The sequence below is a fragment of the Triturus cristatus genome, chromosome 8, assembly GCF_964204655.1.
Source record: "Triturus cristatus chromosome 8, aTriCri1.1, whole genome shotgun sequence".
Classification (NCBI taxonomy): Eukaryota; Metazoa; Chordata; class Amphibia; order Caudata; family Salamandridae; genus Triturus; species Triturus cristatus.
In genome coordinates this window covers 910,880,029-910,905,607 of record NC_140591.1, presented here as the reverse complement: position 1 = coordinate 910,905,607, position 25,579 = coordinate 910,880,029, and the positions used below count along the sequence as shown (strand labels likewise).

The 25,579-nt window shown below is 46.3% G+C and overlaps 1 protein-coding gene and 1 long non-coding RNA gene across 5 annotated transcripts in view; one reads left to right on the top strand and one right to left on the bottom strand.

The window, feature by feature from the left end:
• Window positions 1-25,579, top strand: part of IL1RAPL1 (interleukin 1 receptor accessory protein like 1) — a 2,372,066-nt gene that overhangs the window by 1,786,357 nt on the left and 560,130 nt on the right. The gene's annotated exons all lie outside the window — the stretch shown is intronic.
• LOC146805257 (uncharacterized) overlaps window positions 1-25,579 on the bottom strand; it is a 312,230-nt gene that overhangs the window by 30,035 nt on the left and 256,616 nt on the right. The window contains exon 4 of one of the 4 annotated variants that reach the window (XR_014967819.1): window positions 25,363-25,412. The exons of the other annotated variants lie outside the window; for them this stretch is intronic. This is a non-coding gene — a long non-coding RNA (uncharacterized LOC146805257). Of the gene's footprint in view, window positions 1-25,362; window positions 25,413-25,579 lie in introns of those variants that run through there. 4 annotated transcript variants of the gene reach the window in all.

Here is a 25,579-nt window from a genome sequence, read left to right as displayed (position 1 = left end):
AAAATCTAACACTGCTGTACCTAGATCCCTGATAAAAGTAAAGGAATTGAGAGATATATAAAGAATATTATGAAATTACATGAAGACTTGACCCAACTGCAGGTTGATGGTGTTTGGGAGAAACTTGGTACGGGTTTCTCCTCAGTGAGTAAATGGTTTTCTACCTTTGAAAGTAGTTTATTAGGGAAAATAATAATACCAATTGTTTCTGTAGCCATAGTAACCTCAATGATAATAACAACATATAAATGTTGTAAGTGGAAAAGTGGAAAAAGAGAAGTGACAGAATCAAAGAAAGAACGTAGATCAAGAAAAGGAGAAGACATGAAAGGAAAATACTATGATATGATGAAAGATTTAGATGAGAGTGCCATAAAAAGAGAGAAGACTACTGAGTTTTAGATAAAATGAAGATGGCACTCTGTATTTTATGATGGCTCCTGAAAGCAGTCAGTCAGTCAAAAACTTTTATTTCGGTATAATACCATAAAAAGACATAAATACCTATATACAATAAAATTAAGAAAGAGAAAGATAAAATAAAAGCAGTTACAAATAGAGTAATCGGGCAGAAATAAGAACCAGTTTTAAAATTTAAGTGAACATTTAAAAACAATTAAAAGAAATATTAGGAGGGACAAGATAGCATCAATAACAGTATGAACACATGAACAACATCCCATCCCTGGCAAGCACAGATCTAAACATGCTTTCCCTACAACACTAAATTCATCTATGTAGGAACAGTTAATATCCTATCATTTTGTAATTTTTTGCACCTTAAATGCCACATGGAAAGGAGGAATCTGGCCATCGCAAACACTATCATAGGGGTAGTATCGTATTTAAGAATTCTGAACACCTCCAGGTAGTCCCTAAGACCCCTGGACTTACAGAGTTGAATAATCCATTTTGCTCTTGCCTTGGTGTAAAGGGGGCAAAAGAGCACAGCATGCAGCTCTGTTTCACACGTGTCAAGACATTCAGGACAAAAGCTTGTAAGGCAGAGCGTGCTAGTCCAACTCTGGGTTAAAGCCCTCAGTGGTAAGGAGCCGTGCCTAAATTGAATGTATAGTTTCTTGGCCAGTGGGGGCTGGATTACATCCAAAAAAGTTTCATAGTGAGGACTGGTCTTAATGTCCAAGAAGGTGTTAGTAAGCATGCCCAAGGAGGAGTGTAATAAAATTTCCTTTCGATAGTGCAGAAGAGCCACGTTCAATAATCTCTTAGACAATATAGGACAGGACTCTTCAGGTGACAACCACAGGTCCCCCCTGCCTAAGGCATAACAGAGGTTCTTAACATGCATTAACCAAGGGATTTTCCCCAGATTCCCTCTTGACAAGAGATCACCAAGGTCCTGCCTGTAGCTCGCAAGCTCGGGTGTTGACCAGAGGCGTCTCCAGTACAAGAGTGGGCGATTCAGGGCAATCTCTTCAATGGGAACTAAACCTAGATCCCGTCTCAGGGGGATTAAGGGGGTACTCATTGGTAGTTTCAAAAGCCACCTGATGAAGCTATTCTCAGTTAGAGATAAAGGGGCTATACTACAGTGGCCCCAGAGCTCGGCGCCGTAAAGCGCACCCCCTCTTGCTTGAGATTTATACATTTCCATCGGGGGCCCAAGGGCTTAGAAGAGGAGTTATTAAAACCCTTCAGAATACCCCCCGCAGATTGTGTCAACTTCAAATTGGCCTTCACCAAATGAGACCCCCATTTCATTTTATCATTGAGGGTTACCCCCAGATAGTCAAATGTGGAAACACGATCCAGCTCGATTCCTCCCAACTGGGGATGGGGGCAGTTGGTTGAACTAGAGCTAAAGACCATGAATTTAGTTTTAGATAGATTTAATTCCAGGTCCCTTATTTTGCAAAAGGAGCAGAACGCCTCTAATGTGCGCTGGATGCCCATAAATGATTTTTACAATAAAAGCGTGTCATCCGCGAACATTAGGGCGGGTATCTTTCGCCCCGCTAACCTTGGGGAATCCAGATTAGAAGCACGCAATAGGTGCTCAATCAGCCCATTAATAAAGAGGGAAAATAAATTTGGAGCCAGAACACACCCCTGCCTCACACCCTTCTCGACCGGGAATGGGCCCGATACTTCCCCGCATCTCTCATATCTCACCCTTGCATAGGTTACATCATGCAATCGCTTAAATAAATGGCACAGATAGGGAGGGGCGCCCATCTCCAATAAAATGGCCCAAAGCTTCTCCATTTGGACCATATCAAACGCGGACCGAAGGTCCACGAAAATCAAATACAAATTACCAGCACCCTAGGAAACCGTCTTCCAATAGACCAGCTGTAGCCTGAACAGTTGGTCAATGGTGGAGACTTTTGCTCGAAAGCCCGCTTGGAGAGAGGTTAAGATTTGATGTTCCTCCATCCAAGTCTGTAATCTTGTTAAGAGCAAGCGGGCAAACAGTTTCTGTAAAACATCAATCAGGCTTATGGGGCGGTAGTTAGCCGGGTCCAAGGGGGAAGATTTTTTGTGGATGGGTATGATTTCAGCTCCAAGCCAGGTGTGGGGAATCTCAAGACCCTGTAGGATAGCATTGAAGTAAACCCAAATGTAGGGAGCCCAGATTTTTTGTTCACTTAGATAAAGATCGCCTGGGATCCTGTCGAGGCCCGGGGCTTTCCCCTGTGATAGGGAGCTAAGCGCCATCTCGATTTCTGCAAGGGTACAGGATCGGCTCTCCGAATCCACATGTTCCGGATGCACCTTAGCGATACCGTTTAACTGGGTTACTGAGTCTAGTCCACTATCGGGATTAGTAAGCGGATAGAGGGGCTTGAAATGCTCAAGCCAGACCTCCTCGCTAAGATTAAGAATAATAGCTGAGGGACTTTCTGCCGAACCAGCTCAAACGAGGTTCCAGAATGCCCTGAAATCCCTGGCTTCTAAGGCTGACTTCATACTTGACCACCTAGAGTCCTCCCACTCAGATTTTGCCTCTTTTGTCAATTTTTTATAAATATCCCTCACAGCTCTAATGCTTGACTGGGTACCCGATTTAACTTCCCTAATCAAAGCACATTTAGCCGACCTGCAGCTTTTGTTATACCAATGATCTTGCTTGGTTGTCCTTGGCCTCTGTGAGCTAGTACTGTAAAAGTAGCCAGCCAGAGAACCAAGGAGCTTATTATGAATAGCCTGCAGGTCCAGAAAAAGATGCTGGAAAGTGTCGGCACTACGACTCAAAAGGTGGGAAATTTCCTCCAAAGAGCGGGCAACATGGCAATATAGTTCCGCCAACTTAGCCTCCTCCATCACAAACTTTGCCCATCTGATACGTCTACCGCCTTACACTAAAACCAGATTCACACTACTTGTTGTTTGTAGACCCCTGGGAGCACTACAACCCCCAATACTGTTTACCAATTCTAGTGACAGTAGATTATGATCACTGTCAACCCTAGGTATGACGGAAAAGGCTCCCAAATAACCCCAAAATTCAACATTCACCAAGATATAATCAATAGTTGAACAATTCCCGGGTCTATTAAAAGTGTATGAACCCGGAACATCAGGGAAAAGTCTACCATTGCAGGCCCTCAAGGAATGTAATATAGTTATCTTATTAATCTCAAGGGCCAGAGGCAATAAACGTTTTTCCGAGTACATTATACAATCTTTGATTTTGTAATTTTCATCCTCATCCGAAGTCACTGAGGGAATTCCAATTAGAGGTTCAAAATGACAATTAAAATCAGCTCCTATAATTTTGTGGGACGAGTTGGGAAGAGAATGTAGGAGAGCATCTACGGTACCCAGGGTTGATAAACCCAGCTGGATGGGATAGGGGCGCAAGTAGACATTAAATACTGCCAACGAGTATCCAATGGGGAAGGTAAGCACTATACATAGAATATCAGGGGACTGGGTATCTATGGTCTGGACTGAACAACCAAGATGAGAAGCAACCCAAATTGCTAGCCCCCCCGAGGGTCTTCCCCTGGGACCTTGAACCGCAGGAGCATGGAAGGACACATAACCTACCCTCACAGGAATAGACCGTAGCCACGTTTCTTGAAATAGACAAATATCGTATCTATCCATAAACTCGCCCCACTCTGGATTTGGGAGTTTAGACCCCAGTCCAGCCACATTCCAGGACCCAACTAGGGGTCTATGTATAACTACTTGAGTAGGACAGACCTCTAAGAGATCACAGGCAGCAGGATAGAGAGATGCTAATGGTTCTGGAGGACCTAGCTCTATTAATCCTTGAGCTAGGCTGTTGCTTTGGGGAAGTAAAGGGATAACAGTTCCTCCTGTCCCAAGTCCATATCCTGGAATAGGGAGGCCCACCTCTGTGCTACAGCCACTCTTTACCAGGCCCCCTTTCATAGGTGTGGCCTTTCCTTCAACATGCCTCAGAGATAGTGGTCAATCCCCGGAACTGAGAGCATTAAAAGAGTTGGCAACCGGAATATTATAGTGATGGAAGTAAGATAATTCCATGGGCCTTGGGGCACTAGAATGGATATAAAAATAGCCCAGGTGACAGGTATCAATAGAGCCTGCTTTGGTCGGCCCTCCATATTCCAATACATGATCAACTACTCTCGGGTCCCTAAAATTAATTAAAACACAGTCCCCACAAATGTCTTTATGTCTAGTCCCCAACCAACAAACTCTACGCACAAAAAGAATCTCACCCCGACCTACTCCATTCAAGGGCCTATGATTACTTAACCAGTGAATAACTTTATTTTTGAGTTTGTGATAGGATTCCCCCCTATCACTCAACAGTGGCGGTACTCCCGTGAGCACCGCCACATATGGTGAAGACTCAGGGGGTAACTGTGGGTAGGGAAGAGATTTAGCCAAGCCCTTTATGCCAGTGTTCACAGACGAATTGAGTTGCAACCTCCCCGCCCCCTTGGTCCCTGGTCCAGAGACCTTTGGAATGGGGGGGGGTGATCACAGGGGGCCGGACCAGAAGCAACTCGTAGCCTATTAGGAGAAATGGATGGACCAGAGGCAATAAGGGGTTGAGCTAGCATCACCGTGGGCGGCTGGACTAAGTCTTGGAGTGTAGATCATTGGGAGGTGGAGGAAGCCTGTGGGGTGGCTTTATTAAACATGGAAGATGTACCCAAACCCCCCAAACTACCAGGATCTCGAAGGGCAGGATTTGGCTAAGTTTTCCCCACCCCTTTGGTGTTAATCAAAGTTACTAATCTGTCGATTTTTGTCGACAGAGATTTAAAATGGGCAGTTAGAGTCTGGTCTATGTGGGTCTGTAGATCTATTAATAAGTGGGTAACCCACACAGGCGATCTTGCAATAGGTGGGTTGGGAACAGTATCCGGGTGACCAGAGATGGGTAGAAATGGCATTAAGATTTTTACCCTTTTTTTTGCTGGCTTCCTTTTTTTTTACCTCACTCGCTTTTTATGTGTCGCTGATGACACTGAAGGCGATGTAGAAAAGGCAGGTTCCACTGGCACATTCTCAACGAGTGGGGTCTGGGCACACGGTAAGTGTGCAAAAGAGGGCAACATGAACGATAATGCTTCCACATCGTCCTGATTTATTAAATCAACAGAGCAATCATCCATAGGCGATGCAGGGAGAATGGCGGGAGTAATTGATAACCGCCTTTCAGTATTTTCAATTGCAGTAGCTACCACCCCAATAGTTTTCTGGAGCATTTTATCAATAGCTGTAAGCTAACTGCCTAGTCACTGGACGAGAAGTAGAAGGCTTACAATGTTTCCCCATGATTAAATCACAACACACTAAAACACAAACTCTTCCTTAGAAGTAACTGCCAGTAACTGCCAGTTAGCTAGCACAAGCAAGTTAAAAAAACAGAAAAACAATGCAAGCTAAATTAACAGTTTTTGACTGATTGTTAGAGGGGAATGAAACACAGAAATTACCGCACATAAAGGTAGAATAAGTCCAAGAAATCTCTGGCACTAATTAGGGGAATGGCCCAGCCCGGCCTCCTTCGGCCTATGACGGGCAAGGACGGGCCCGCCCTTCGCCCGCGCGCGTCCCGCGCTGCGGAACAACTAAGGCGTTTAAATCCCTCCCCGGCGCTGTCTGATGACAAAGATGCCAGCGCCCGGGGCAAGGGATGCTGGGAATAGTGGTCTGTTGGAGGCCGTTTCCCTCACGGCTGCTGGAGAAAAGCTGGTCTGCCACAAAAGAGTCTCCCCCGGTAAAAGCCTTTCCCCTCACGGCAAGTGCGAGGCTTATCTGGCACCTGGTAGGAGTTAGGGCGCGTCCCACGCTGCGGAACAACTGAGGCGTTTAAATCCCTCCCCGGCGCTGTCTGATGACAAAGATGCCAGCGCCCTATTTCAGGGAACCCCCACCATCTCCTAGGCCGAGGGGGTGGTTTTCCACAGACCGATAGGTTTGTATTGTTTCTGACTCATAGATGCAATTTGTTTGCAAATGTATTTTTGTCTCTGAACTTTTGTCTCTTCACCTATCCACTCCGTCATAGATACATTGAACCTATTATTTAGATGAAACTATTGTCTCTTCATCTATCCCCTCCGTTAGGTGTATTTTGTTTTGCATACGATATTGCTGCAACTTATGTCTCATAATCTATCCACTCCTACATGCATAATGTCATTGCTTATGTGATGAGTTTGTATTCATTTGAAGTTTGCTGATATTTTCTCTCCCTTTGTGAGATTCATTATTTGTATTTGTGACTGTATGCAATGAGCATTTGCGTTAATATTGAGGTAAAGCTTCATAAACGTCAGCGAGTGTTTGTGGTTATTTAGCTAACTGGAGGTTAGTTTAAATAGTGAAATCATTATCTATTCAACTAATTGGTCCATTGACCAAGTAGAAGGAAAGTTGATTAATTAATTTAGTAAGTATTTTTATGATGTTTTACACGGTTTGTAGAAAAGAAAGTATTGAACAAAACAAATTGACCCCAGCTCATCAGGAGATCTGGGTGAATGAGTATAGGGCATTGAAATTGGATGAATTGATTATGGATGCCTGATCAGTTATTAGCCTTGCGCTGGATCAACTGCATCACATTGCTTCAGATCAGTGTACACTGAAAATCCTACATCTAACCAATCCCCCAACTCTACATTACTCCCATAAACCCCACCCTTCTCTACTCTTCCAACAAAGGTAAGGATCTGGTGAAGGGAGTCCCAAATTATATGGGTCACAGGAAGGGATGCTTTAGTTGTGTACGGGAGGGTCTGAAAATAGCATCCAGCAAAACCATAGTGCAATGTACAAGGTAAAAAAGTAGGCACAGCAAATGCAGTAACTGACATGTTATTATCGCAGACAAGAGAACAGGAGAGAAGACTTCTTTCATGATGCAAGGTGTATTAAAAAAGAAATGAAAGCCAATCACTGACACTTTGAATCATGATGAATTAACGGCAGGGCAGCGCGCCCTGAAGCGATCAATCTCTGACCTGAAAGCAGATCTAGGTCTGAAAAAGTACTTAATTGAAAAGGAGGCGAGAGCAATTGAAGGCAAGTGGGAGTCGCCAACTCTTAAGGTGACACATCTATAGAGCAGAAATTTACAAAGTCTGAGAATAGACAGTGAAAAATCAGATTAGGGAAACCTATATGGAGTGATGTAAGGCCTGCTATCATTTATATCCTTTAATTCTGATGTCATCATCATAATCTTTATTTGGCAGATACTGCCAGAAAAGTACACACATAAATACAGTTCACATAAAACTTTAAAGCAATAAAATCAATAAGAATCCTTAAAACCTTATTAAAACCCTTGGACCATTACTCATGTTACAACTCGTAAAATCATTGTCAATCAGAGTGTTTCTGAATATGTCCAGAGCCATTGACTTTTAATCCTAAGTTCCAGTAGCACCTCATGAGGACGGGACAATAAATTAGAGGGTTGAGCTAAAAACATTTGCAAATAACATTATTACCAGCATTAGACAGTACAGTAGGGATCTCAATACACAAAATGACTTTGTCTGATTCTCCATAACCCTCATTAGAAAAAGTGACAAGGCAAACACAGTTGAAGGTGTTGTGTGATCTGGAATATCTGGAGACAACCCTATAATTCCTGATCCCCATATTCCGACAAAGTGGAAGTATCCACTTTTTTCCATTATTTGAATATCTCTGATAGATAAATAATATATGATTAATGCATTCTTTCACCTAAGGACAAACAGGACAGGTCAGATTTAATTCACTGCTATGGGACCTCCAGTTAACGGTGAAAGTAAACAATGACAAAGTGCCAAGACGAAATTTGATGTACAAGGATTTTGCCAACGGGGGGGGGGGGGGGGTCAATGGAATCTATGTACTCTTCCATATAAAAGTTATCCATGAATTCCATAAAGGCTACAAGGCTACTGTCAAAGTACCCGACTCCTAGTCCTGCTCGATTACCCATCTACATACCTCCAGTACATCTCCTTGCGTGCAGCCTTTGTTGTACTGGTCCAAGCTCCCGGGTTAGTTCACAGATACTCATACCCCATCTTAGCCAGGTGGGTCTTGATATGTCCCAGCTAGGGGGTCTTAGAGACCCCGGGCTGCCAGAGAAACTCCTCCAAGCCCTCCTAATATATAGATAGGTCAACTGAGATCCATAGCTGTCTCCAGTATATCAAAGTACTTAGGGCTGCTTTATTGGCAATGGACCTTTGGACTAGATCCAGCTGCAATGGCTGGAGTGGTGTGCTGGTGGAGAGGTTCACTAAGGATTGTATACATTTATTCTCACCCACCACTAGTACTGTCACCTCCTCATGTCCTAACAGTTCTCCCCAAAGCTTGCAAGTTAAAAATGTAGATGGCTGGGAAAACAGGTCAATTACTAGTATTGAGGTAATCAGTTCCTGTGCTCACCTGTGCATAGTTCCGTTGGTGAAAGAGCCTGATGACATCAACTAAGTAACTTGGGCACCCTGTTCAATTAGGACCTTCCACAGGGCCCCTCTTGGGACAAGGCTGAAGGCAGTGCGGAGGTCAATGCAGGCTACATAGAGCCGACCACCTTCCAAGGTGACATACTTCAAATATATAGCCTGCAGTCGAAATACTTGATCAATGGTATTGGTCCCTGGTTAAACCATGCTTGGACGGAGCTTGTTAGACCTACACCATCTACCCATTCACACAACCTATCTAGCAGTATATGGAAAAAAAGGTTTTGGGGACTCTCAATAAGTCTGATTGGCTGATAGATGGCACGGACCGTGAACCCTTCTTGTAGATAAGTACAATCTCAGCGCCAGCCCAGGTGGGGGGGTTAGCCTTTCAAAATACAATTAAAATACTTGGAAAAATATGGCCTTAAATTGCCTATTCTGCTTTGAAGAGGTCCCCAGGCACTTTATCTAACCCTGGCGCTTTTTCCAGAGTGATCCAGTCGATGGCTTTAATGACCTAGCCCACCGTAATTGAGGGACATTTGTTCACAGTTAGTTCCGATGGAGCCTCCCTACACAGCTCGTTTTCTGCACTGCCAGGCTGCACTGGCATAGTAGCAGGGTCCTCAATACAAGCAGAACGGGTCCTTTCCTTGTTACTCACCATCATACAGCCTCGAAAAATGGTTGATCCAGTCTACTACCAGGATGTTAGAGTTTAGAGGAGAAGCTGAATCCAGGGTCCTGTCAGCCGAAGTATGCCAAAATAGCCAATGATCTCTCATTTTCACGGAATTGAGCAGGAGTTCCCATTCCTCTACCTCATGCTCGTGTTTATCTTTAGATAGTGAGTCTTTGTGGGAGGCCCTTGCTTCTCTAACAAAATTCCTCTTATCACTTCTAAGAGCATCTGAAGTGTTTTACGGGCCGCTCCGCACGTTTCTTAATACGATGAAGCTACCTTGGTCTTTCTGGGGAGGGACCTAGATTCCACCAAAGGGTCCGATTCCAATCCTGGAAAAAGGCTGTACGAATTGTTGTACGGAGCGTTTTCTCCGTACGACTCGTACCCGGCAAACTTTCCTTACAACCTAGGAAGTACGATTCGTACAGAAAGTCTCTTTCCGTACGAATCGTACAAAAGACCGTACGGGTAAAAAAAAACAACGATTCGGATCCGGAGCAGCCTGTACGCGACGTCCGGACGTATTTAAGCAGCGGTTTCCGGCCCAGCAAGTATGATTCATCCCTACGGCACTCCGTACGGCTCTTTTCTTACAGGAGCCAAAAACAGCCGTAAAAGCAGAGTCCTACAAACGGAGCCCCGGTACGTGACGTACACGCCATGAACCCCATCGTACGTGTCATCCTGGTCCTCTTAGCCTACGACCTGGTGCACCAAAACCGACGCACATGCCGCAGAAGGTGAGAACAACACCCAGGGGCCTGGGTGGGGGTGAGGGGCAGGAAACATACCCCATACCCAAAGCCAAACCTATAATATGGAGCCCATACATTACCACCAGGGTCTGGTCACTTGGGGGGGCGTTTCCAGCAACCCCTGCGTACCGCAACAACGGAAGAGGACGTGTATGGTGCGTTGCACACGTACCCGTGCGGCACCAGTACAATAGTGATACGGGGCGTACACACGCAATGAATGCGGGGGTACGATGCGTTTCACACGTACAGGTACGGCACCTGTACAATAGTGATACGGGGCGTACACACGCAATGAATGCGGGGGTACGGTGCGTTTCACCCGTACCCGTACGGCACCAGTACAATAGTGATACGGGGCGTACATACGCAATGTATGGGGGTACGTCGCGTTTCACACGTACAGGTACGGCACCAGTACAATAGCGATACGGGGCATACACACGCAATGAATGCGGGGGTACGGTGCGTTTCACACGTACAGGTACAGCACCAGTACAATAGGGATACGGGGCGTACACACGCAATGAATGCGGGGGTACGGTGCGTTTCACATGTACAGGTACGGCTCCAGTACAATAGTGATACGGGGTGTACACATGCAATGAATGCGGGGGTACGGTGCGTTTCACCCGTACAGGTATGGCACCAGTACAATAGTGATACGGGGCGTACACACGCAATGAATGCGGGGGTATGGTGCATTTCACCCGTACAGGTATGGCACCAGTACAATAGTGATACGGGGCATACACACGCAATGAATGCAGGGGTACGGTGCGTTTCACACGTACAGGTACGGCACCAGTACAATAGTGATACGGAGCATACACATGCAATGAATGCGGGGGTACGGTGCGTTTCACACATACAGGTACGGCACCAGTACAATAGTGATACGAGGCGTACACACGCAATGAATGCGGGGGTACGGTGCATTTCACCCGTACCCATACGGCACCAGTACAATAGTGATACGAGGCGTACACACGCAATGAATGCGGGTGTATGGTGCGTTTCACACGTACCCGTACGGCACCAGTACATTTGGGATACGAGGCATACACACACCACAAATGTGGGGTTACGGTCTGGCCTTGCATGTTACCTTCATATTGGTGTGTGTGTAGGTCCAGGCCAGCAGTGTACTGCTCCAAGGGGGTGGGTGGGTGGGTGCAGAGGATTCCCAGCAGTGGCCAGCCATATGGGGTGGCTACAGATCAATACCAGCAGTGTCCAGACATGTAGGGGTGGCTGTAGAGGACTCCCAGCAGTGGTCAGCCATATAGGGGTGGCTGTAGATGAATACCCGCAGTGTCCAGCCATATGGGGATGGCTGCAGATGAATACCAGCAGTTGACAAACATATAGGGGTGGGTGCAGATGAATACCAGCAGTGTCCAGACATATGGGGGTGGGTGCAGAGGACTCCCAGCAGTGGACAGAGACATGGGGGTGGGAGCATATGACTACCAGCAGTGGACAGAGATATGGGGGGTGTACATCATTATCAGATGACCACACCTACATGGTGGTATGGACGCTTCCCTAACTTTGGACTATGATGATAGTGCTATAACAACACATCACTGACAGCAGTGTCCCACTCCCAGGAGGATGGATGTCTTTCACCCACTGCATGACACACCACATGTGGGTGTGAGGAAAAATAACATATGCATACCCACCCATGGCGAATGCAGCACAATACACACCCTGATATCATGCCACAAGACTGTATAGTCATGTAACTGCCTACAACACTAAGATAGCCAAAGGGAACACACACTCACGCACATCCCAGGAGTGATAGGAATGTCCAGGTGCTGGTCCAGCCACCAAGATGTTGTCTCTCATGGAAGGAATAGGGTGGAATTCCCCTAGATACAATGCCCACAATTGTGAGTCAGGTGCCCAAATACCCTGCATAACAAGTACCATTTGTGTGGTAGGCCGTGATTACACACATGCATAGTGCTGAAAAGGGTGAAATTGTCCCTGAAGGCAATTCTACATACTCAAAACACAAGTACAGTGACTAGCAAGGATGGCACAGACGATTCAGCAGGAGACATCGGTGAGCAGGCATGGCCATTGTTGAAGGGATCCGTCACCAACAAAGGAAATGCTGACAGAGGTCAGCACAACAATTGTGCAACTGTTTGCAGGGAAGATGTCAGGTGCCACAGAGGAAGGAACACTACTTGGGACAATGTCTCAAAACAAAATGAACACACACTACCAATGATTCTTTGCAGAGACATTGTGATGGCACACAGATACCATGGTCCACCTCATGACAATCATACAAAAACATTTCTCAGAACCCTAACACATTACCAGAACACCAACTCCAGGAGCCTCATCACCAACATCAAGTTCCTGAAATGCAATAGTGTTGAAAGTAAAACAAAAGGCTTTATTCAGCACAATTTATTTTTTTCAACAAATAGACTATTTACACAGGCCAATGGCCAGTCCATATGTAAAGTCCAAGGGGGGACGTAGGGGACCGCGTCTACCCCTAGCTTGCCTGCACAAATGAACCTCCAAGTTCGTCGAACGGAGGTGGGGCATCATCTGGGGCAGTACCAGGCAACACAGGGACAGGAGGGGGAAGGGTAGGTGTGGTGGGTGCAGGTGTGGACTAGGCCTGGGCGGTAAATTCCGTTCCGTTCGCGGAATTTGCGGAATTTGGGTAATTTCGCGTTCCGCGGAGAACGCGAAATTGCCCAAAAATCTGCGTTCCGCGACTTCGCGAAATTTTTTGCTTGTTCGCGTTCTCAATATGCGTGTTCGCGAGATATTTCACCCCGAGCACGCAAACAGCGATCGCGAACAGGAAAAAAGTATCGCGAACAAGCAATTCCGCATGTTCGCGGAATTTTTGCGTGTTCGCGGAGATTTTTTACCGTTTCGCGGAGATTTGCGTAACGCGATTACGCTAATTCCGCCCACCCCTAGTGTGGACATCTCCACCACAGGGGGTGGGTCAGCGCCGAAGGTGGAGGCGAGCTCGGTGCTGCACACCGTTGCAAGTACGTTCAGCACAACCCTTGCACCTGAGGATTCCCCAGGGTCAAGGGATGGTGTGGTGAGCGAGGGATGGGGTGCAGCGCTCTTGGGGAGGTGGTCGACGTGGTGGGGGACTCAACTCCTGTGCCCGGGGACTTCCTCGCCCGCTTGTGGGGTGGTGGCTCAGCGGGGGCGAGGTCCAGCTCAGCCAGAAAGAGCTGCTTGGGTGAGCGTTTGGCAGGGGAGCCAAGGGGAGTGGTTTTGGAGGGACAGGGTTGTGAGGACTGCGGACTGCGACTGTGGCTGCGTGTATGTTGTCTGTCCCCAGACCCTGTGGGTGTGTCTACATCCCTCTGAGTGTGCGTGCCAGGAGGCGTGCACTTCACCTTACTTGGGAGTGTGCTGCCTGTGTCTGGTGGGGTGCGTGCTCGTGACTGTCTGGGTGTACGTTGGACAGGTATGGGAGAGGGAAGTGTGGATGGGTCCGGGGTAGCGGGGGACAAAGCGCTGCAGGAGAGTAACTGCTGCCGTCAGGGAAGAGTCCATGGACCGCAGAATCTTACGTTGGTCACACATCGTTGCTGACATGCCCTCCATGAATGACACCATCTGTGTCAGCAGTTTAGTGTGGCCATGGAGGACAGTCAGCACTGATGCCTGCCCAACCTGCAACTGCCGCAGTATGTCCACAGACTCTTCACTGAGGGCAGCAGGGGTGACAGGGGCAGGGGGTGCGGTGCCTGGGCCGAAGGAGACATGGTGGGCCTCTGCACGGACAGCCTCCGCCTCCTCGAGGAAGTCTACAAAAGTAACAGTGGTTCTGTCGGGTGAAAATTATTTCTTAAACCATTGAACCAATCTTTGGTTTATTCATAGAAAGGATAATTAGTCATAAGCAACACACAAAAAGACCATAAGGGGTATTCAAGAGTTTTATAAATTGCATCATTTATAAATACCCAAGTTACATTTTGCAAGGCTGTCAAGGCACAAAGTGAAATATAATTTGTGACAAGGTGACATGTGGTGCTCAGTGATGTAGTGATAGTGCGTAATATATACAAAGTGACTAGAAGGATTTCGACGGTTTAAAAAGGCCAGGAAAACAAATATTTAAGTAGGTCTGCAGACTGAATAAATAGGTCTTTGCGCAGAGTCTTTCAACTGGTCCAGGGGATATTTGTCGACGTTTCAACCCAGGATCTGCACTACTATCTAGTCAGTGCGGGTCTTCATCAGGACAGGGACAGGGAAGTGACAGCCTGTTGGATAGTAAGGTGTATGGTCAGGTGTGCTTGAAATATGGAGTGCTAAAACTAATCATGGCACACGTGGTGATGACTCACCTAAGAAAGCCCAATGCTGCTTGCAGGGCGTGTTAAAGAATCCTCGTTTAGTTAGACAAAAGCCCGTATGGGAGCATGAGTCTCCTGCACAACGTTAAATCTTCCTCTGTGGGGATTTCTAGATGAGGAAATGAGAAATAGTAAAGGACTAGCCCTTTAATGGCAGTATAAGCTGTAATACAACCAGATGTATGTTTATTTGTAGGCTTATAATCACTCACCCAGTCTTGAGGTGCGATCACTCTTTGTTCTCTCAATAAAGGTTCTGAGTAGAAGGCGGGATTAATTAGCCTCATGTGAGCAGATCGCATCTAAATCAGACATCTACGCATTCTATACCTCCACTACTCTTACGCTCACCTTATGATTTGAAAACCGCAGTCTCAGGTTACTCAAAGAGGGGCTCAGGCATTCGTCCTGTCTCCTCCGATCGTATTGACAGTTGTTTCTTTGTACGGCTGCCTAATTAACTGGTTGTGTCGTGTTGAACGTGCGTGTGTACGTAGTGCATGTACTGAGCAAACGCGTCAGGAGCTCGTTGCTAGGTAACGCGCCAAGCGTGGTCTGTGGCTACGTCATGAGCTTGGGGGCAGGTCTGGTTGCTAAGCAACTTTGGTAGAGATACATGATATGTAATAATTGACTCGTAATTAATACTAAGGGCGGTGAACGCAGTGTATGCGAACCGCGTTGGCCTGTAATGATGTGAAAAAACCAATCTGGTCGTTTTAAGCAACTGGGGACTCGTATGTGTACATTGGAAGTACAATGGCCAATATGTTACGCATATATACAGAGATAATATTTCCTATATATTGGATTAATGTTGGATTAGGTGCATGTAAGGGACATGGGTGTACAATGTCCTAAACAGAGTGAATGGACAGGTGTATTGTGATTAAAAATTTGCATCAAACAGTATTTACACAGTGTATACAGTATTACTGGCTTGGCGGTTGGACGCGTAGGTGTAAGAAGTACAGGCACCTGCTATCGACACAACCTGACACGGTGCGGGCGTCTAATCACCAACAGCCATTGAGGTGATTTGTGCTCAGTTAGAGGTTATGTTCAGGAGCAGTACAATTGGCCCGCCCTGACATATATTGTGGGTATTTATGTTTCAATTTTATATTCACGCACACACTCATGTGCATTTCACTACCTTTTGCACTTCTTTGGTCCTGATGAAGCGCCAACGACTTGAGTAGCGACAGAGGCGCGAAACATGTTGACCGTTTTTAATGACACCGAGGTACAATGTGTCCTTGGGGACCATACTCTACATTAGAGTTTTTTATTTTTGGCAGGAGGGTTACTACATCAATATAACCCCCAGCCATTTTTAATCCACTTTACACACATTCTAGCGACCCTCATTTAAAACCCACACCCCACACACCCTCATACACCATCCGGCATGCCTCAAAAGATCTCCGAGAAAGTGACCCTTCGGGGGGCCCGTTGGGAATTGCAGCGCCGGCCTGACGAGGAGCATAGCCCGATGATGAAGCATGACACCCCTCGGGGTGTGTGAGGGCATCAAGAGGCGAGACATGTGCTTTCCCCCTTGTGGTGGGTCTGTTTAACCTGGGACTCCCATCTCTTCTTTTTGTCTTCTGTATAAGACATATGGGTCAATCTCTGGACCCTATCTTTGGAACAGTGCCCACCCTTTTTTGTGGTAATACAGTATCACCCAGACAGGGGTTCCCATCGTATTGACAGTTCCGGGGTCCCAATTAGAATTACATTTCCAGTACATCTATGATCATATTCAGGTCTCTTCATGCATTATTCCTTCAAACATTATTAGATCATGTCTTCACGTTTTATATTGCATGCATGCATGTATAAAAACATTCACAATTTTCTAAAATACGAACGTGTATATAGTAAAAAACATAAGTGCGCAATTTATACAGTGTAACAAAGAAAATACTTCAAGCTTTATGTGCAAAATATGTACAGTGCATTTGATAACAGAATTGTCTCTAGTATTACAATACATTTTCAAGAGAAAAAGGACATGGTCAGGGTATGTACTAAGTGGCTAGAGTTGTCCCATTTGTCTTGCGGTCTCCTCCATCTCGTTCAACCCAGTCTGTACCGAGCTGAGCGAGTGAATCCATCTACATTCCTTATAGTTTAGGGCCACAGAAATTGCACCTCCTCTTGCATTGGGACTGATCTTTTCTATAATCCACCATTTTATACTGTCAGGGGAATGATTGTGTGTCATAAAGTGTTCGACCATGGGTGCACCCTGTACTTTACATCTTATTCTGCTCATATGTTGTAGAATTCTAGCCTTAGCTTTCTGGATGGTTTGTCCAACATATATTAGGCCACAGGGGCAAAGGATGGCATATATCACATGGGAGCTATTACAGTTGGTAAAGTGTGGTAGCTTATACGTTCTTTTGTTATATGTGAATGTCGTTCCTTCTTGCCATTGATCACACGCTTTGCATTGTCCACATTTATGGTGTCCGCTCACTGGCGGGAGACCAAGGTAGTTTCTAAGGTCCAGCTGCTTGGGGGGTTCTAGGAATTCCCTGACGACTGTGTCCTTGATATTTCTGCCTCTCTTCAAGGCGAAGATAGGGTCTTGGTTAGTCTGTAGCTCACTTGCCACCAGCTTGCAATATTTCTTAACAATCTTCTTAATGTCATTGCTCTTGGTATTGAATGTGGTTACACAGACGATATTGTCTGACTCGATAGATTTCGCCTTGACCTCCAAGAGTTGGTCGCGGGGACAGTACCAGGCACGTTTTTTCGCCCGTTTCAATAGTCCAGTCGGGTAACCTCTTTCCTTCAGGCGACTTGTGAGGGTTTCTGATTCTTTAAAGAAATCTATCCTTCTGGTACAGTTTCTTCTCAGCCTGAGGTATTGCCCGTAGGGCAAATTATCCCTCAGGTTTCGAGGATGATGTGAATCATACATCAGCAATGTGTTTCTTTCCATTGGTTTTCGATAGAGATCACAGTATAGTAAGCCTTCTTCTACTTGAAACGTGAGGTCCAAGAAATCTATTGACTCGTTGTTGCTTGTCATTGTGAATTGAATGTCCCTTGTCCTGGTATTAAGCCCGTTATGGAATTCATTCAGTTCATTGGTGTCGCTGGACCACAACATTATGACGTCGTCAATATAACGTTTCCATACCGCAATCTGATTGAGGTATGGATTTTCATGACTGTACAAGTGTTCCTCTTCGTAGTGGTCCATGAAGATATTGGCCAGACTTGGTGCATAGGTAGCCCCCATCGCCACTCCCTTGCACTGATAGTAAAATTGTTTTTTGAAGATGAAATAGTTCTTTTTCATAGCAATCTCCAGTAGTGAAATCAAAAAGTCTATTGGAATCCAGTGCGGTCTCTGCCGTGCGTCTATTGTGGTTCTAATGAGATCCAATGCTTTATCTTGGGAGATTGATGTGTAAAGTGAGGACACATCTAGTGTTACAAGAAGTTGTGTGTGCACATCAAATGCCTGCCCCTCCAGCAGTTGTATGATGTGCATGGTGTCCATAACAAAGGATTTTGTTTTGGGGACCCAAGGTTGTAAAAAGTGGTCAATAAATTGGTTTAGTGGTTCCAGGATCGAACCACATCCAGAGACAATCGGTCTACCAGGCGGCTTAACTAACCACTTGTGCACCTTCGGTAGTGTGTAAATCGTTGGAATCCTTGGTTCCTTTTTGTTAAGAAAGTCATATTCAGGTTGGCTCAGGAATTCATCAATCATTCCATCATTGGTTAGCTTTTCTATCAATGATTTTAGAAGAGGGGTAGGGTCTCGTGGGATAGGTTGGTAGCTTTCCAAATTGCCCAGTTGGAGTTCTATCTCTTCTACATAGTCACTAGTATTCTGCAGTACCAAAACGCCGCCCTTATCCGCTGCTTTGATAACAATGGAGTTATTGTTGCCCAGGGAGTGCCAGTTTTTCTTCCTTGCTGATGTTATATTGTATGTACTTTCTTGCATCCAAGAGTTGCATGATTTCTTGGAGAACAATCTTCTCAAAAGCCAGTATCTTCTCACTCATCAGGTATGCACCTGGTGTAAAAGTAGAGACAGGTCTAAAACTTGTGGCGGCTGACCTCGGGTTGTAGGTATTTTTACTAAAGTAATACTTCAGTCTGATCTTTCGGAAAAATCGTTGAAGCTCAAGTTTTACTTGGAATGAGTCGGGTATAACAGTCGGAACAAATGAAAGTCCTTTTGCGAGGACCTCTCTCTCTACATTAGACATGATGTGGTCTGACAAATTGATTATGGGTTCTCTCTGATCTGGTTTATCGTTTTGACAAGCCATCACATTCTGTGTTGTTAAGGTGTTAGTGCTGTGTAAGGTGGCCATCATCCTTTCATTGTTGGGCATTGTTGACGTGTTGCTGGTAGCGTTATCAATAGTGGTTAGGATATGTTCACTCAGTGTCTGGGTGGTATTACGACTCCCTCTATGGGTTTCTACCATCTGTAGGTTTGGCTCCGAGTGGAAATCTCCCCATGTGTTTCTGGTTAGTAGAAACGGACACGTGATGTTCCCTGCTGTGTGTTCCTGCCTCTGTTCCAACTCCTTGGTCTTTCCCAGTGCAGTGTCTTCCCTCCTCCCCTTGTTCGCCTGACGGTAGCCTTCCCCTAAAAAATGTGGGCCCTGATTACTCTGGTAGCTGGTAGAGGGTCTATCAGAGTCAGAATCTGAACCACTTCCTGCTGAAGTGTCTGAAAATGTATTGACCTCCTTGGACCCTGTCTGCTTCTGTTAGAGAAAAAGCCTTGGCTATCCTGTTGGTAATAATCGTCAGACAGGTAGGGATAAGTTGTATTCTTGTCGTAACTTCTTACATTCTTTGCAAGTTTATCTAGCTTCCTGTTTAGTGTGACTGTATCGAAGTCGGCCAATGTCTTTTCCGCTCGCTCTAGAGCTTCTCTAGCGTTTGAGAGGGCTCTGTCTTCAAGAATTTCCTTCTTAAGTTCAGCGATTTCCTGCGTCAGATTTTTTACGTACTCAATCGCAGTCTCTACACCAAGTACCATCCAGTGTCTAGAGCAGTTGTTTGCCACGTAGCTGAACCCCTCCCTGAATTTTGGGACGTCTATAAAGATAGCGGGTTCGTTACGAACTTGCAACCCCTTAGGAACTATATTTGATTGCAGGTACTTAGTTAGTACATGCCTATGGAGGCGTGATCTAATGAGTTTTTTCTCTAGTCTTTCAATTTTTGCCAGCTTCTCGTTAAGGCCTACATCAACTGATACTCTGTCTGATCCTAGAAGAAAGTTAGAAGCACCCTGATCTTGTATTAGCTTCGCTATATAATCTTCGCTGTAAGACAGAGTTTCTTTCTCAGACATACTAAAACAATACAAACACAGTACAAAGAACACAATTCAGAAAGCAATAAATGAGAGCAAAAAACCCTTGCAGGTCAAAACCTGCACTAATCCAATTATAATAGCAATGGGGTAACCCAGTATCCCTCAGAACCTGGGCAATCGTATACAAAAGTAACAGTGGTTCTGTCGGGTGAAAATTATTTCTTAAACCATTGAACCAATCTTTGGTTTATTCATAGAAAGGATAATTAGTCATAAGCAACACACACAAAGACCATAAGGGGTATTCAAGAGTTTTATAAATTGCGTCATTTATAAATACCCAAATTACATTTTGCAAGGCTGTCAAGGCTCAAAGTGAAATATAATTTGTGACAAGGTGACATGTGGTGCTCAGTGATGTAGTGATATTGCGTAATATATACAAGATGACTAGAAGGATTTCGACGGTTTAAAAAGGCCAGGAAAACAAATATTTAAGTAGGTCTGCAGACTGAATAAATAGGTCTTTGCGCAGAATCTTTCAACTGGTCCAGGGGATATTTGTCAACGTTTCAACCCAGGATCTGCACTACTATCTAGTCAATGCGGGTCTTCATCAGGACAGGGACAGGGAAGTGACAGCCTGTTGGATAGTAAGGTGTATGGTCAGGTGTGCTTGAAATATGGAGTGCTAAAACTAATCATGGCACACGTGGTGATGACTCACCTAAGAAAGCCCAATGCTGCTTGCAGGGCGTGTTAAAGAATCCTCATTTAGTTAGGCAAGACAGGCGTGTCCCTCCCATATGCACCGGAGAAGGTATGCAAAATCTTCATCGTGTGCTGCATGCTGCACAACATGGTAGTTGAGAACGCAGTGCCACTCATCCTGGATCCGGATGAGCAGGAACATCCACCCGTGGAGGATCAAGGGCTTGGTCACGAGGCAAGTGATGAGGAGGAGGATGATATCCAGAGTCAGCTCATACGCAACTTCTTCTCATAATGGTGAGTCAGTGGGTATGAGTGTGCAAGCTTGTAGCATTGAGTGGCATGTGTTGCAATGTGTGTGTCCAGCTGACTGAATGCAAAGTGACTTTGATGTGTGTTCTGATGTGTCACTCGAGTGATGATGTCATGACACACAGTTTTGTGGAGAGACTTTCTTTGAAATTTGCATGTGTCCAACATTGTTCATGTTTCGTAACTGACCATGTGTGCGGCGAGAATTGTTTTAGGTGACTTCTTGTGTGTCTGTCATTGCCAGGTTTTTGCGCTTGTTGTCTGCTCGTGTCATCTTTGTCCTCCTGCTATTCCTCATGAGGATTGCAACGTGTGCTGAATCAGCGTTCCATGCACAGACATGTGGAAATGTCAGTTTGGGTAAAGATTGCTGCAAGGCTTTTTGGTGGTGGTACGGGTTGGGAATGTGTGGGGACTGCTTCTGTGCATGTTGTGATACCATGCCTACATGTCTTCTCACCATGGAGCATATAACATGTAGCATCACTCCCATGACTTGATAGTCACCCTTCTTGACAGTCATCTGTAGTGGAGTGTGGAGTCTGATGAAGGCATCAATGTGTGTAAACTTGCCTCTGAAACATTGCGGATGCTACGGGTGGACATAGTGTGGGACATCACAACAACAGGCTCTATGGGGAATTGCCGCCTCTCCGTGTGCAGCAGGATGTGTTTGGCTAATCCCCTTAACTTGTGTGCCAGTTCATTGGGATTTACAACATCCGTGTTGTGAAGGGGGGGTCCAGCGTATGTCCCACATGTTATGTCAACTGACCTGTGAGTCTGTTCATATGGATGCATTTCCCTTTGTGTGAGTTTGTGTAATAAAGGTGTTCACCACAATCCAAAGTGCCTCATCTCTGTCACTGCAGATCTCTTGCCAGTTTGCATGTGTCATCTATGGCATGATTGTCAAAGATTGAGCATATGAGTGTATGTGTACTTCAGCAACATGCATGCAGTTCTTCATGGCTAATAATCTCTATTGGGCATGAAATACCTGGCTGTGTATGTATTTGTGCAGGTTGCTCCCCACAACGGGACGTCAACGCCTGCTGACGGTGTGTCTCCTGTGCGCAGCTCCGCATTTTGTTCCCTGATCCTGTGGCCGTCATTTTTGGTGATTGTTCATACATTTTCTCGGAGTGACCCATGAGTAACCTGACACTCCTTCCTTAACATACACCTGTTGCACTGTGCCTTTCTGACCTCCTTGTCTTTGTGTGCTACTTTTTGCCTAGTTTCTCACCCTTTCCGCCTGCTGCTGCCTCACCTGCGGCACCGCCCCACCAAGTGCCCTGATTCTGCAACCCACACGCCTCCAAAATGCTCCTCCCTTCCCACATCCACCCATTCTTAATGCAGCCAGCAGCTTGTCTGTGCCACTGTTGCGCCAACGCTGTGCCAAAGGCAGGACCGTCTGCGCCTGCAACGTGCACAGTGCACGACCCTCTGGTCCTTGCATGACCCACGTCACACAACAGGCTCATGCTGCAGCCACCCTCCAAGCAATGTCCACCAGACAATCAACCGCCTGCTCTCAGGCAACCCCTAAGCGCACACACGACACCTTTGCAGGCTGAGTGTGCAACTCCAACTGCCTACACAGCTCTGCCCCGCCTACCAGACCATGTCAGAACAACCAGGTCATGTGCCTCCTACTCCACACCCGTTCCATCCACCAGCACGCCATTGGACTCTGTTACCTCCTCAACACAACAGCCCCACACATCACCTTCATGACAGTAACCTGGTAAAAGCATCCTCAGCACACAACTTCTTCATTGCCATCTCAGACGGATACAAGATCACCAACAATCCCGGAGGATGAATTGCAATTTATTCACAAGTACACCCTCAGAGTCACAAATCCAGTTTCGCACCAACCCCCTGGCAACCCTCAGAGTAACACTCATCTACAGATCTCCAGGCCTACATCCACAATTCTGCTAAGCCATCAACACGTACATCTGCACGCACACCCTCACCTCCACAGGCTACATGTGGCTGGGGGCCAGTAACTTCTTGCTGGAGGAGAACCACACCACCATCCATCATTGGTCCTTCAACATTTGCATCCACGTCTCCGACAAGCAACACACTGCCCCACAGCCCGCTACCGATCCCCCAAAGATGCTTGATGTAAGTCACCACAGAAAAGCTTTGTGGGACACTCGAACCAACACCACCGCCACACCCTGCAACCTCACACACTGGATCAGCAACTGATCCAACAATCTTGCCACATTGACGGACTTTCCTGTGAAGCACAACAACAGTTAAGCCACCTGGGACAAGGCAGACCTACTGGACTCATACAGATCTAGCCGGACTCTTGTGCAAACCTTGCAACACAAAGAACCATCAGTTACCTTACAGCCCTGGAAAACGCCACACACCGCCATCACCATATCATCAGCAAGGACAAGTGGAGATCCTTCAGATAGGGCTGAGGCACCAAAACACTCGACATCAAGGAGCTCATCAGCATTGTGAGTGAACTGACACCAGCTCTCCATCCAAAAGACACCCCACCCTTGCAAGGCAGGTCAAATCCCTTGCAACTTTCTACCACTGCAAGCTCATGGACATACACGACAGCCTTGGCACACAGAGGCAGACAGCACTATTATCCGCGGGACAAACCCCCCTCAGGTTCTGGACTCCCGTCAGTAGCAAATACACCACCTGGCTCATGTGCACCATCCACTCTGGCTCTCCATCAGGCCCCTTCCCACACAACATCTCAACCACATCATTCCCCATCCTTGAAGCCCACGTCCAGCACGTCATGAATGTCTCCTTTGAGTTTGCTACATTCCATGGGAGCTGGAGGCATGCAGAGACCCAGGCCTTTCTTAAACAACGGACGGCAGTACTGCAGGATCTCCTGGAACATCACCCTGCTTCCCTACCCAGCAAATGTCATCAGGAAGACACTCAACAAGCAACTGACAAACTTCCTCCACGCAAACAGCTCCAGCCAACCGGCACCAGACCATCTTCCACAGTAATCACACCACTGCAACCGTCATCATTGCCACCACCAACGACAACTTTGCCCTGCTCAACAATGGTGAGACCACCCCCCTTGACCTCTCAACGGCATTCTACACCATGTGCTACCACACTGTCAGCTCACACATCTCCAACACTGGTATCCAGAGGAGGGCCCAGGATTAAATCAACAAGTAGCTCACCAGCAAGACCCAGGGAGTCAGCCTCCACCCTTCAGCATGTAGTACACTGGGGTCATCTGGCCCATGCCCCAGGGCTAATCTCTCAGCGTGACGATCTTCAATGTCTCCATGACCCCCCTCTCCACCATCACATGCGCACACGACCTCATCATCATCTCGTATGCCATTGACACCAAGCTGCTTCCCACCCTCACCAAAGACCCAAACATTGCCAGATCCAACCTTCAAGAAGGCATGAGATCCGTTGACGAATGGCTGAACATCAGCCACCTGAGGCTGGACTTGGACAGGACTGAGGTCATCATCTGAGGATTGTCCCCTTACGGCTGGGTCAACTCCTTGTGTCCCACCGGCCTGGGCACCGCACCAGCACCCAGTGGCCACGCACGCAAGCTGGTGTTCATCATGGACTCATCGCTCACAATTACCATGCAACTCAACACCATCTGTACCTCATGCTGCAACACCCTCCGCATGCTGCAAATGATCCACAGATAGATCCACTCCAAGGCAAGACAGACCGTCCCCCAGGTCCACGACACCAGCCGGGTCAACTACAGCACCGCCCTCTACGGAGGAACAACAGCAAAACTGCAGGAGAACTTGTCCACATCCAGGGTGCATCCGCACACCGCATCTTCAACATCCCCCGCCCCAGCCACATCATCGTCCACCTGAGATAGCTACAATGGCTCACTGTCTAATGCAGGATCACCTTCAGACTCCTCAACCACACTCAGGAGGCAATAACACTTCAAACCATGGCAGGGTTACAATCTTGCGCACATCCAATATCCTGTCGGTTATATAAATCAATATCTGGAAAGTGCTCTAGGGAACATCAAGGGGGACAGCCACCTATGCCCCAATGTTCCTTCGTCACAAAGTAACAGAAGGAAAAAACTAAAGAACAAAAAGGTGTTCCCGAGAAAGAACAAGGCAGTTGAGCCTATAAGCAACAGTTCTCATTAGCAATTACAAAAACAATGATTCAGAGTCCGGTAAGTCAAACAATCAGGTTTCTTCTTTTATTTCCTTAGTCTTCTTTATTCTTTCTCAGATCTTCCACAGTGACATATTGGCATCATTAGAAACACCAAAATAGGATCAGTAGCCAACACGTGTTTCGTCTCGGGTGAGTTGCCCGGCGACTTCCTCAGGGCTACAACAATAACAATAAAAATTGTTCTGTTCAAAATATCTGTCACTTTTACATAATATTCTCACAAAATCTGAGTACAAAAGGGGCCAAGCAATTAGTGCAATTGTGATTCAAATAAAAGTGAAATAAGCAACCATGAGTAAAAGAGAGAGATATCCACCCAGTGC